This window comes from Carcharhinus amblyrhynchos, chromosome 14 (assembly GCF_965287045.1).
Source record: "Carcharhinus amblyrhynchos chromosome 14, sCarAmb.v2.hapA, whole genome shotgun sequence".
Taxonomy (NCBI): domain Eukaryota; kingdom Metazoa; phylum Chordata; class Chondrichthyes; order Carcharhiniformes; family Carcharhinidae; genus Carcharhinus; species Carcharhinus amblyrhynchos.
Window position 1 is genome coordinate 358,300 of NC_137337.1, and position 13,429 is coordinate 371,728.

The following is a 13,429-nucleotide window of genomic DNA, read 5'->3' on the forward strand; positions in this document are numbered from 1 at the left end:
CATCCTTCGTCTCTCCAAGGAGATTTTTAAGGCAATTTAGCATAACCAATCAACCTGACCCGCACATCTTTGGACTGTGGGAGGAAACCGGACCACCCGGAGGAAACCCACGCAGACATTAGGAGAATGTGCAAACTCTCAAACCAGGAATGGAACCTTAGTCACTGGCGCTGTGAGGCAGCAGTGCTAACCACTGTGCTATTAGCTATATCAACAACTTGAGTGAGAATATACAGGGCATGATCAGTAAGTTTGCAGATGACAATAAAATAGGTGGTATTGTAGACAGTGAGGAAATTTTATCAAAAATTGCAACAGGGTCTTAATCAGCTGGGAAGTGGGCTGAGAAGTGGCAAATGGAGCTCAATACAGCTAAGTGTGAGGTGTTGTATTTTGGAAAGTCAAATCAAGATAGAACTTTCACGGTGAATGATAGGACCTTAGGGATTATCGTGGAACAGAGGGGGCCTTGGAGTTCAAATGCATAGTTCTCTAAAGGTGGAGTCTCGGGTAGATAGGGCAGTGAAGAAGGCTTTTGGCATGCTGGCCTTCATCAGCCAGGGCATTAAATATAGAAGCTGGGAAGTTATGTTGCAGTTGTACAGGATATTGGTGAGGCCTGGGATACATGGAGTGTTGTGTTCAGTTTTGGTTGCCTTGCTATAGGAAAGTGTTATTAAACTGGAGAGAGTGCAGAAGAGATTTACAAGGATGTTGCCAGGACTCAAACGACTGAATTATAGGGAGAGATTGGACAGGCAAGGACCTTTTTCTTTGTAGAGTGTAGGGGACTGAGGGGTGATTTTATCCCTCATGTATCAGATCATGAGAGGCAAGGTTAGGGTGAATGCACTCAGTCTTTTTCCCAGGGTTGGGAATTGAGAATGAGAGGGCGTACGTTTAAGTTAAGAAGGAAAAGAATTAATGGCCTGTCCCCGTGCTACGATCATAGGACAAAAACCTTAGTCAAAGGGGTGAATTTTAAGGAAAATGAGTAGAGGGGTCCAGAGAGAAATTTCCAGAGTTTGGGTCCAAGACCACTGAAGGTGCATACATGAAAGGTGGAGCAATTAGAATTGGGGTACACAAAATTAGAGGAATACAAATATCTCAGAAGGTTATTGGGACTGCAAAAGATTATAGATATGGAGGAGTGGGAAAATGGAAGGATTTGAAAACAAAGGTGAGAATTTTGAAATGAAGATTGCAGTGGGGTAGTGGTATTGTCGCTGGACTAGTAATCCATAGATCCAGGGTAATTCTCTGGAGATCCGGGTTCAAATCCCACCTTGACAGATGGTGAAATTTGAACTCAATAAAAATCTGCAATTAAAAGTCTAATGATGACCATGAAACCATTGTCAAATTGTTATAAAAATCCATTTGGTTCACTAATGTCCTTTAGGAAATGAAATCTATTGTCCTTATCTGTGACTCCAGACCCACAGCAATGTGGTTGACTCTAAATGCCCTCATGGATGGACAATAAATGCTGGCCCAGCCAGTGAAGTTCACATCTCATGAATGAATAAAAAAAGTCGGCAAGCAGAGGAGTGACAGGAGAACAGAAGTCCATGCTTGTAAGGATGCAGGCTGCAAAGTTTTGGGTAATATCAAGTTTACGGAGGAGAGAACTTGGGGGACCGCCCTGGCTTGGATTGGAACAGTTCAGGTCTAGAGGGGACACAACCATAAATGAAGGTTTAAGTAGTAGAAGAGCTGAAGTAGGAAGTCAGGTTGATGTTATAGAAATGGAAATAGGTATTCCTCGGCTGAGAAACTCTTGACCTACCTACCTAATCCCATTTACCAGCAGCTGGCCCATAGTCTTGAATGTTATGACGTGCCAAGTGCTTATCCAGGCACTTTTTAAAGGATGTGACACAACCAGGTGATGCATTCCAGTGAGTGAAAATTGCTTTTCCTCACATACCCCTAAACCTGCTGCCCCTCACCTTGAACCTATGTCCCTTTGTGACTGATACTTCAATTAAGGAAAACAGCTGGTCTTTATCCACTCTGTCCATTCCCCTCATAATCTTATACACTTAGATCAGGTTGCCCCTCATTCTTCTCTGCTCCAGAGAAAACAACCCAAGTCTATCTAACCTCTCTTTATAACTTAAATGTTCCATTCCAGGCAGCATCCTGCTGAATCTCCTCTGCACTCCTTCCAGAGCAATCACATACTTTCTATAATGTGGTGACCAGAACTGCATACAGTACTCTAGCTGTGGCCTCACCAAAGTTCTATACAGCTCCAACATGACTTCCCTCCTTCTGGCCTTGGGTCACTGTCAGTGTGGAGTTTACACATTCTCCCCATGTCTGTGTGGGTTTCCTTGGGCTGCTCCAATTTCCTCCCACAGTCCAAAGATGTGCAGGTTACATAGATTGCCTGTGGCTCTTCATCCATATATTCAGAGTAAGAGAATAGCAAGAGAAAGAGTAGGCCCATTCAAAGACAGTGGAGGGAAGTTATGCATGGAAACGCAGGAAGTGGGTGAGATCCTTAATACATAAGCGTAAGAACATAAGAAGTAGGAGCAGAAGTAGGCCATCTAGCCCCTCGAGCCTGCCCCGCCATTCAGTAAGATCATGGCTGATCTGAAGTGGCTCAGTTCCACTTTCCCGCTTTCTCCCCATAACCCTTAATTCCCTTGCCCACTAAAAACCTATCTACCCGCGTCTTAAATATATTTAGCAAGGTAGCCGCCACCACTTCAACTGGCAGAGAATTCCAGAGATTCACCACCATTAATGAGTACTTTGTATTTGTATTCACCAAGGAAAAGGACATAGAGTCATAGAGGTTTACAGCATGGAAACAGGCCCTTTGGCCCAACTTGTCCATGTCACCTTTTTTTTTTAAAAACCTGTAAGCTAATCCCAATTGCCCGCATTTGGCCCATATCCCTCTGTACCCATCGTACCCATGTAACTATCTAAATGCTTTTTAAAAGACAAAATTGTACCCATCTCTACTACTACCTCTGGCAGCTTGTTCCAGACACTCACCACCTTTTGTGTGAAACAATTGCTCGTCTGGACACTTTTGTATCTCTCCCCTCTCACCTTAAATCTATGCCCTCTAGTTTTAGACTCCCCTACCTTTGGGAAAGATATTGACTGTCTAGTTGATCTGTGCCCCTCATTATTTTATAGACCTCTACAAGATCACTCCTCAGCCTCCTACGCTACAGAGAAAAAAGTCCCAGTCTATCCAGCCTCTCCTTATAACTCAATCCATCAAGTCCCGGTAGCATCCTAATAAGTCTTTTCTGCACTCTTTCTAGTTTAATAATATCCTTTCTACAATAGGGGTGACCAAATTGCACACAGTATTCCAAACGTGGCCTTACCAATGTCTTGTACAACTTCAACAAGACGTCCCAACTCCTGTTGTCAATGTTCTGACTGATTAAACCAAGCATGCCGAATGCCTTCTTCATCACTCTGTCCACCTGTGACTCCACTTTCAAGGAGCTATGAACCTGTACCCCTAAATCTCTTTGTTCTGTAACTCCCCCCAATGCCCTACCATTAACCGAGTAAGTCCTACCCTGGTTCAATCTAGCAAAATGTAGTGCCTCACATTTGTCTAAATTAAACCCCATTTGCCATTTGTCAGCCCACTGAACCAATTGGTCAAGATGATGATGTATGTTGAGGTCAGGGATAGCTGTGTGACCACTCTACAGAATGTTAATATAATGAAGAAGAAAGGGTTGAGTATCCTCAATTGTATTAAGGTGGACAAGTCCCCAGGGCTGGATGGGACCTATCCCAGGTTACTGCAGGAGGCAAGGGAAGAAATAGCTGGGGTCTTAACAGATATCTTCACATTTCTTTGACGGCAGGCAAGGTTCCAGAGGATTGGAAAATAGTCAATGTTGTTCCCTTGTTTAAGAAGGGAAGCAGGGATAATCCAGGAAATTATCGACCGGTAAGCCTGACGTCAGTGGTGGGGAAACTTTTGGTGAAGATCCTGAGGGACAGGATATATGCACATTTGGAGGAAAATGGACTAGTTAGTGACGAGCAGCATGCTTTTGTCCAGGGAAGGTCCTGTCTCACCAACTTGACTGGCTGTTTTGAAGAGATGGCAAAGATTATTGATGAGGGAAGGGCTGTGAATGTAGTTTTATATGGGCTTTAGTAAAGCATTTGACACAATCCCACGTGGCAGACTGAAACAAAAACTAAAATCGCATGGGAATCGGGGTGAGCTGGCTAGATGGATACAGAACTGGCTTGTTATAGAAAACAGAGTAGCGATGGAAGGGAGTTTTTCAGAATGGAGATCTGTAGCTAGTGATGTTCTGCAGGGATCAGTGCTGGGACCTCTGTTATTTGTAGTATATATTAAATCATCTAGAGGAAAATGATGGTGGTCTGGTTAGTAAATTTGTGGATGACACGAAGATTGATGGAGTTGCTGAAAGTGCCAGAGGTTGTCAGAGGATACAACAGAATATAAATATTTGGAGACTTGGGCAGAGAAATGGAGTTTAATCTGGACAAATGTGAGGTGATACATTTTGGAGGATCAAATTTAGGTATGAATTATATTGTAAATGATAGAACTCTTAGGTGCATTAATATACAGAAAGATCTGGGCATGCAGGTCCACAGTTCCCTAAAAGTGGCAACATAGTTGGCCAAGGTGATTAAGAAGGCATATGGCATGCTTGTCTTCATCAGCCAGGGCATTGAGTAGAAGAGTTGGGAAATCTTGTTGCAGCTATATAAAACTTCACTTAGACTGCGTTTGGTATGTTGTGTGCAGTTCTGGTCACCACACTAACAGAAGGACATGCAAGCTTTGGAGAGAGTAAAAAGAAGGTTTAGCAGGATGTTGCCTGTAGCCTCGGGTGTTGACTATGAGAAGAGCTTCAATAAACTCGGGATTGTTTTCACTGGAAAGGAGGAGGCTGAGGGAGGTCTCCAAAACTATGAGAGGCATAGACAGGATGGATAGCCAGAGGCTTTTTCCTAGGGTGGAAGTGTCAATTACAAGGGGGCACAGTTTCAAGGTAAATCATAGTCATAGAGTCATAGAGATTTAAGCATGGAAACAGGCCCTTTGGCCCAACTTGTCCATGCCATCCTTTTTTTAAAACCCCTAAGCAAGTCCTAATTGCCTGCATTTGGCTCATATCCCTCTATACTCATCTTAGCCATGTAACTCTCCAAATGTTTTTAAAAGACAAACTTGCACCCTCCTCTACTACTACCTCTGGCAGCTTGTTCTAGATACTCACCACCCTCTGTGTAAAAAAAAAGTGCCCCTCTGGACAATTTTGTATTTCTGTCCTCTCACCTTAAACCTGTGGCCTCTAGTTTTAGACTCCCCTGCCTTTGGGAAAAGATATTGACTATTTAGCTGATCTATGCACCTCATTATTTTATGGGGGCAAGGGAAATGTGCAGAGGAAGATTTTCATGCAGTGAGTCGTGTGTGCCTGGAATGCACTGTCAGAGGTGGTGGTGGAAGCAGGCACGTTAAAGAGGAGTTTGGATGGGTACATGAATAAGGAGGGAATAGAGGGATATGGGCCGAGTAAGGGCAGAAGGTTTTTTTTTAGTTTAGTTGGGGCATCCTGATTTGCTCAGCGTTGGAGGGCCAAAGAGCTTTTTCCTGTGCTGTGCTTTTCTTTGTTCTTAGTACCTCAAGATGTGTAGGTTCAAGAGATTGGTGGGGTAAATAAGTGGGGTTACAGGGAAAGGGCCTAGGTAAGATTTTTAAAAAGTGGGTTGGTGCAGACTTGATGGGCCAAATGGCCTCCTTCTGCATTGTAGGGGTTTATATCATTCTATACTTATAACATCCTTGCCTCTTTTTGCCTGTAATGCCTATCCCTTTGATTTGTCCTGATTTCCATATTATCTCCATACTGAGATAATATGGGCTGAAATTAGAAATAGGAAAGGATCGGTCACATTGTTAGGAGTTTTCTACAGGCCCCCAAATAGTAATAGAGATGTGGAGGAGGAAATGGCAAAGCAGATTATGGACGGGTGTGGAGGTCACAGGGTAGTTATCATGGGTGACTAACTTTCCAAGTATTGATTGGAACCTTTATAGGTCGAATAGTTCAGATGGAGCAGTTTTTGTACAGTGTGTGCAGGAGGGTTTCCTGACACAATATGTGGATAAGCCGACAAAAGGTGGAGCCACATTGGACTTGGCTCTGGGTACTGAACCGGGCCAAGAAATGGCGGAGGTGATAGTGGATGCCTTGGTGGTTATTTTCCAGACGTCGCTGGATTCCGGGGAGGTGCCGGATGATTGGAAAACGGCTAATGTTACACCGTTGTTTAAGAAGGGTGCCAGGCAAAAGGCGGGGAATTATAGGCCGGTTAGTTTAACGTCTGTGGTAGGTAAAATGTTAGAATCCGTCATTAAGGAGGAAATTGCGAGGCATCTTGAAGGGAATTGCTTGATAGAGCAGACGCAGCACGGTTTCATTAAAGGGAAGTCGTGTCTGACAAATTTACTGGAGTTCTATGAGGATGTGTCTAGGGCGGTGGATAGAGGAGAGCCGGTGGATGTGGTCTTTCTAGATTTTCAGAAGGCGTTTGACAAAGTACCTCACAAGAGGTTATTGCAGAAGGTCGAGGGACATGGAGTTGGGGGTAGGGTGTTAGCGTGGATAGAGGATTGGTTGTCAAATAGGAGGCAGAGAGTGGGGGTCAACGGGTGCTATTCGGATTGGCGGTTGGTGACTAGTGGAGTGCCCCAGGGGTCGGTGCTGGGGCCTCAGCTTTTTACCATTTATATAGATGATCTGGAGGAGGGAACCGAGTGTAGGGTGTCGAAATTTGCTGATGACACCAAGATTGGGGGAACGGCAAATTGTGCGGAGGGTGTGGAGAGTCTGCAGAAGGATCTAGATAGGCTGGGCGAATGGGCCAGGAAATGGCAAATGGAATTTAATGTTGGCAAGTGTGAGGTGGTCCACTTTGGTAGGAATAATGGTAGGAAGGACTATTACTTACGGGGCGAAAAACTGCAGCAGGCAACGGTGCAGAGGGACCTCGGGGTCCTTGTGCATGAGTCGCAAAAACCCAGCTTGCAGGTGCAGCAGGTGGTCAGGAAGGCGAATGGGATGCTGGCCTTCATAGCGAGGGGGATTGAATATAAAAGTAGGGAGGTCTTGCTGCAGCTGTATAGGGCATTGGTGAGGCCGCAGCTGGAGTACTGTGTGCAGTTTTGGGCGCCGCACCTGCGCAAAGATATTTTGGCCTTGGAGGGAGTGCAGAGGAGGTTTACTAGGCTGATACCGGAGTTGAGGGGGTTGAGCTATTAGGAGAGGCTGAATAAACGAGGCTTGTACTCGTTAGAGTTTAGAAGAATGAGGGGAGATCTCATTGAGACATATAAGATGATGAATGGGATGGATAGGATAGAGGTGGAGAGACTCTTCCCGCTCAAAAAAGACAGTAGGACTAGGGGGCACAGCCTCAAGATAAAAGGGGGGCGGTTTAGAACGGAGTTGAGGAGGAACTTCTTCACTCAAAGGGTGGTGAATCTCTGGAATTCTCTGTCCGTTGAAGTGGTGGAGGCTGCCTCGCTAAATATTTTTAAGACGCGGATTGATGGGTTTTTGATAAGCGTGGGGATTAAGGGTTATGGGGAGAAAGCGGGAAAGTGGAACTGAGCCACGACAGATCAGCCATGATCTTATTGAATGGCGGGGCAGGCTCAAAGGGCTAGATGGCCTACTCCTGCTCCTATTTCTTATGTTCTTATGTTCTTAAGTGTTAGATTTGTTTGTGGGAGAGCACTTCGGAGATAGTTACCACAATTTGGTGTCTTTCATTGTTGCAATGGAGAGGAATAGGGTCACATGGCAGGGCAAGGTTTATAACTGGGGAGGGGTAATTATGATGCGATTAGGCAAGAAATAGGGAGCATAAGATTGGAACTGAAACTGTCAGGGAAAGGTACAAATGAAAAGTGGAGCTTGTTCAAGGAACAAATACTGCATGTCCCTGATAGGTATGTCCCTGGCAGGCAGGGAGGAAATGGCTGAGTGAGGGAACCATGGTTCACAAAAGGTTGAATGTCTTGTCAAGAGGAAAAAGGAAGCATATGTAAGGATGAGAAAACAAGGTTCAGTTGGATGGCTTGAGGGTTACAAGGTAGCAAGAAATGAGCTAAAAAAAGGGCTTAGGAGAACTAGGAGGAGGCATGACTTGGAAGAGGAAGCCGAAGGGTGGGTCAGTAAATTTGCTGATGACACCAAGATTGGTGGAGTAGTGGATGAGGTGGGTGGCTGTTGTAGGCTGCAAAGACTCATTGATGGAATGCAGAGATTGATAGGATTCAGTAAGAGTAGGGAAGGCGGTAAAAGAGGTGGAGGAGTAGCATTGTTAAATAAGGATAGTTTAACGGCTGCTGAAAGACATTTCAAGGGCGATCTGCCTACTGAGGAAATATGGACTTTGGAAATAGGAAAGGAGCAGTCACATTGTTGGAAGTTTTCTATAGGCCCCCAAATAGCAATAGAGATGTGGAGGAGGAAATGGCAAAGCAGATTATGGACAGGTGTGGAGGTCACAGGGTAATTATCATGGGTGACTTTAACTTTCCAAACATTGATTGGAACATTTATAGGTCGAATAGTTCAATTGGAACACTTTTTGTGCAGTGTGTGCAGGAGAGTTTCCTGACACAGTATGTGGATAAGCCTACAAGAGGTGGGGCCACATTGGATTTTGTACTGGGTAATGAACTGGGCCAAGTGTTAGATTTGTTTGTGGGAGAGCACTTTGGAGATAGTGACCACAATTTGGTGTCCTTCATTATTGCAGTGGAGAGGAATAGGGCCATATGGCAGGGCAAGGTTTAAAATTGGGGCAGGGGTAATTATGATGCAATTAGGCAAGAATTAGGGAGCCTAAGATGGGAACAGAAACTGTCAGGTATGGGAACAAACGAAAAGTGGAGCCTTTTCAAGGAACAAATACTGCATGCAGATGGGACCTGTTCAGATGGGATGGTCTTCGTCTGAATCGTGCTGGGACCACAGTCCTGGCGAATCATATAACTAGGACTGTAGATAGGGCTTTAAACTAATTTGGGGGTGCAGGGGTGGGGGAAATTACAAAATCTAAAGTAAAGGAGAGAGGGTACGTGTGCAGGTAAATGTTGAAGATGTTCCACTAATTAAAGGAGTAGGGGGCATGAGACAGGTTAGTGGTGTTTCTACAAATAAGGTCCAGATAAAGGCTGGTATAAAGGCACTTTACCTGAATACACGAAGCATTCGGAACAAAGTGAATGAGCTGATGGCACAGATCAGCACAAATGGGTATGATCTAGTGGCCATTACGGAAACGTGGTTGCAGAGTGACAGGGACTGGGAACTGAATATCCAGGGGTATCAGACATTTAGGAAGGATAGACAGGAGGAAAAAGGAGATGGGGTAGCTCTGTTAATTAAGGATAATATCAGGGCGGTAGTAAGGGAAGATATAGGCTCCAAAGAGCAAAACGTGGAATCGTTGTGGGTGGAGATAAGGAACGGTAAGGGGAGAAAGTCGCTGGTGGGTGAGGTCTATAGGCCCCCAAATAATAACTTTGAGGTGGGGCGGGCTATAATCAAACAAATAATTGATGCGTGCAGAAACGGAACGGCGATAATTATGGGGGATTTTAATCTGCATATTGATTAGATGACCCAAGTCGGACTCAGTGGGCTTGAGGAAGAGTTCTTGGAATGCTGTCGGGATAGTTTCCTTGAACAGTATGTGACGGAACCTATGAGGGAGCGAGCTATCTTAGATCTGGTACTGTGTAACGAGGCAGGTAGAATTAGGGATCTTCTTGTGAGGGATCCTCTTGGGACGAGTGATCATAGTATGATTGAATTTCTGATGCAGATGGAGGATGAGATAGTAGGGTCCCGAACCTGTGTATTCTGTTTGAACAAAGGGGAATATGATAAGATGAGAGCGGAATTGGCGAATGTAGATTGGGGGCACAGATTGGTTGGTAGGACGGCTGAGGAACAGTGGAGGATTTTTAAGGAGATCTTTTTCGGTACTCAGCAGAAATATATTCGATGGTAAAGAAGGATTGTAGGAAAAGAGATAACCAGCTGTGGTTATCAAAGGAAATAAAGGAGAGTATTAAATTAAAAGCTGATGCATTCAGAGCGGCTAAAAATAGTGGGCGATTAGTAGATTGGGAAAGATTTAAAAAACAACAAAGAATGACTAAGAAAGCGATAAAGAAAGGAAAGATAGAGTATGAAGCTAAACTAGCTCTAAATATAAAGAATGATCGTAAAAGTTTTTACAAATATATAAAGAAGAGGGGACTGGCTAGAGTGAACGTTGGACCCTTGGAGGACGAGGGGGGGCATTTAGCGGTTGGTGACGAGGAAATGGCTGAGGCTTTAAATAAGTTTTTTGTGTTGGTCTTCACGGAGGAGAACACAAATAGCTTGCCGAATATTAAAGATAGAAGGATGGTAGGAGATGAGGTCCTTAATGCGATTACTGTCACTGGAGAGGTAGTGCTTGATAGACTAACGGGATTGAAGGTAGATAAGTCCCCAGGACCGGATGGAATGCATCCCAGGGTTCTGAAAGAAATGGCAGAGGTGATAGCGGATGCCTTAGTAATTATTTATCAAAATTCGCTGGACTCCGGGGAAGTGCCAGAAGATTGGAAAACGGCTAATGTTACGCCGCTGTTTAAAAAAGGGAGCAGACAAAAGGCTGGGAATTATAGGCCGGTTAGTTAAATGCCCGTAGTTGGAAAAATGCTAGAATCCGTCATCAAAGAAGAAAAAGCGAGGCACCTAGAAAAGAACAGTTTGATCGAACAGACACAGCACGGATTTGTGAAGGGGAAGTTGTGTTTAACGAATTTATTGGATTTCTATGAGGATGCGACTATTGCGGTAGACAGAGGGGAACCGGTGGATGTGGTGGTTTTAGATTTCCAGAAGGCATTTGATGAGGTGCCTCACAAAAGGTTGCTGCAAAAGGCTAGGGTGCACGGAGTTGGGGGTAAGGTGTTAGCGTGGATAGAGGGTTGGTTGTCTAACAGGAAGCAGACAGTTGGTATCAATGGGTGCTATTCTGGTTGGCAGTTGGTGACTGGTGGAGTGCCACAGGGATCGGTGCTGGGGCCTCAACTGTTTACCATTTACATAGACGATCTGGAGGAGGGGGCTGAGTGTAGGGTAACGAAATTTGCTGATGACACAAAGATGAGTGGAAAAGCGAATTGCGTGGAAGGCGCGGAAAGTCTGCAGAGAGATCTGGATAGGCTGAGTGAGTGGGCGAGGACCTGGCAGATGGAGTATAATGTTAGCAAATGTGAGGTTATCCACTTTGGTAGAAATAATAGTCAGAGGGATTATTATTTAAAGGGCGAAAAGCTGCAGCATGCTACAGTGCAGAGGGACCTGGGGGTCCTTGTGTACAAATTGCAAAAACCCAGTCTGCAGGTGCAGCAGGTGATCAAGAAGGTGAATGGAATGTTGGCCTTTATAGCGAGGGGGTTAGAATATAAAAGCAGGGAGGTCTTGCTGCAACTGTACAGGGTACTGGTGAGGCCGCAACTGGAGTACTGTGTGCAGTTTTGGTTGCCGCATTTGCGTAAGGATATATTGTCCTTGGAGGGTGTGCAGAGAAGGTTCAGTAGGCTGATACCGGAGATGAGGGGGGTTAGCCTATGAAGAGAGACTGAATGGACTGGGTCTATACTCGTTGGAGTTTAGAAGGCTGAGGGGGTATCTTGTAGAGACATATAAGATGATGAAGGGGATGGCTAGGGTAGAGGTAGAGAGATTCTCCCTGCTTAGAAAGAATAGCAGAACTAGAGGGCACAGCCTCAAAATAAGAGGGGGGGAGTGCAGTATAGATCAGAGTTGAAGAGGAACTTCTTCACTCAAAGGGTGGTGAGTCTCTGGAATTCTCTGCTCATTGAAGTGGTGGAGGCTACGTTGTTGAATATACTTAAGTCACGGGTAGATAGGTTTCTGATAGACAAGGGAATTAAGGGTTATGGGGAGAAAGCGGGAAAGTGGAACTGATCCACTGCAGATCAGCCATGATCTTGTTGAATGGTGGGGCAGGCTTGAAGGGCTAGATGGCCTACTCCTGCTCCTATTTCTTAAGTTCTTATGTCCTTGATAAGTATGTCCCTGGCAGGCAGGAAGGAAATGGCCAAGTGAGGGAACCATGGCTCACAAAGGAGGTTGAATGTCTTATCAAGAGGAAAAAGGAAACATATGTAAGGATGAGGAAACAAGGTTCAGTTGGGTCGTTTGAGGGTTACAAGGTAGCTAGGAATGAGTTTAAAAAAGGGCTTAGGAGATCTAGGAAGGGACATGAGAAGTCCTTGGTGGGTCGGATAAAGGAAAACCCCAAGGCTTTTTACTCTTAAGTGAGAATTAAAAGAATGACCAGGGTGAGGTTAGGGTCAGTCAAGGACAGTAGTGGGAACTTGTGCATGGAGTCAGAAGAGATAGGTGAGGTGTTGAATGAATATTTTTCTTCAGTGTTCACTAAGGCCATGTTTTTGAGGAGGAGTGTGTGATACAGGCTGATAGGATGGAGGAGGTAGATGTTCTGAGGGAAGATGTATTAGCAATTTGAAAAACCTGAGAATCAACAAGTCCCCTGGGCCAGATGGGATACATCCTAGGATACTTTGGGAGGCAGGGGATGAGATTGCGGAGCCTTTAGCTTTGATCTTTGGGTCCTCACTGTCCATGGGGATTGTTCCAGAGGACTGGGAGAGTGGCGAATGTTGTTCCTCTTTTCAAGACAGGAAATAGGAAGGACCCTGGTAATTATAGCCCAGTTAGTCTTACTTCAGTATAAGTAATGGAAAGCAAGTGTAAGTAAGTTAATGGAAAGGATCCTGAGGGAGAGGATTTATGACCATTTGGAAAGATGCAGCTTAATCCAGGATAGTCGGCACAGTTTCGTGAGGGGTAAGTCCTGCCTCTCAAATCTGATTGAATTCTTTGATGAGGTAACTAAGTTTGTAGATGAAGGTAGATCAGTTGATGTCATATACATGGATTTTAGTAAGGTGTTTGATAAGGTTCCCCGTGGTAGGCTCATGAAGAAGGTAAGGAGGTGTGGGATAGAGGGAAATTTGGCCGATTGGATAGTAACTGGCTGTATCATAGAAGACAGAGGGTGGTGGTGGAGTGAACATTTTCAGACTGGAGGCCAGTTACCAGCGGTGTACCACAGGGATCAGTGCTGGGTCCTCTGCTATTTATGATTTTTATCAATGACTTGGAAGAGGGGGCTGAAGGGTAGGTTAGTAAATTTGCTCATGACACCAAGATTGGTGGAGTAGTGGATGAGGTGGAAGGCTCTTATAAGCTGCAAAGAGACATTGATAGGATGCAGAGCTGGGCAGAAAAGTGACAGATGGAGTTTAACC

The 13,429-nt window shown here is 44.8% G+C and overlaps 1 protein-coding gene across 2 annotated transcripts in view; it reads left to right on the plus strand.

The window, feature by feature from the left end:
• The window catches only part of pomt2 (protein-O-mannosyltransferase 2), a 215,986-nt gene that overhangs the window by 181,563 nt on the left and 20,994 nt on the right, over window positions 1–13,429 (plus strand). The window lies entirely within an intron of this gene.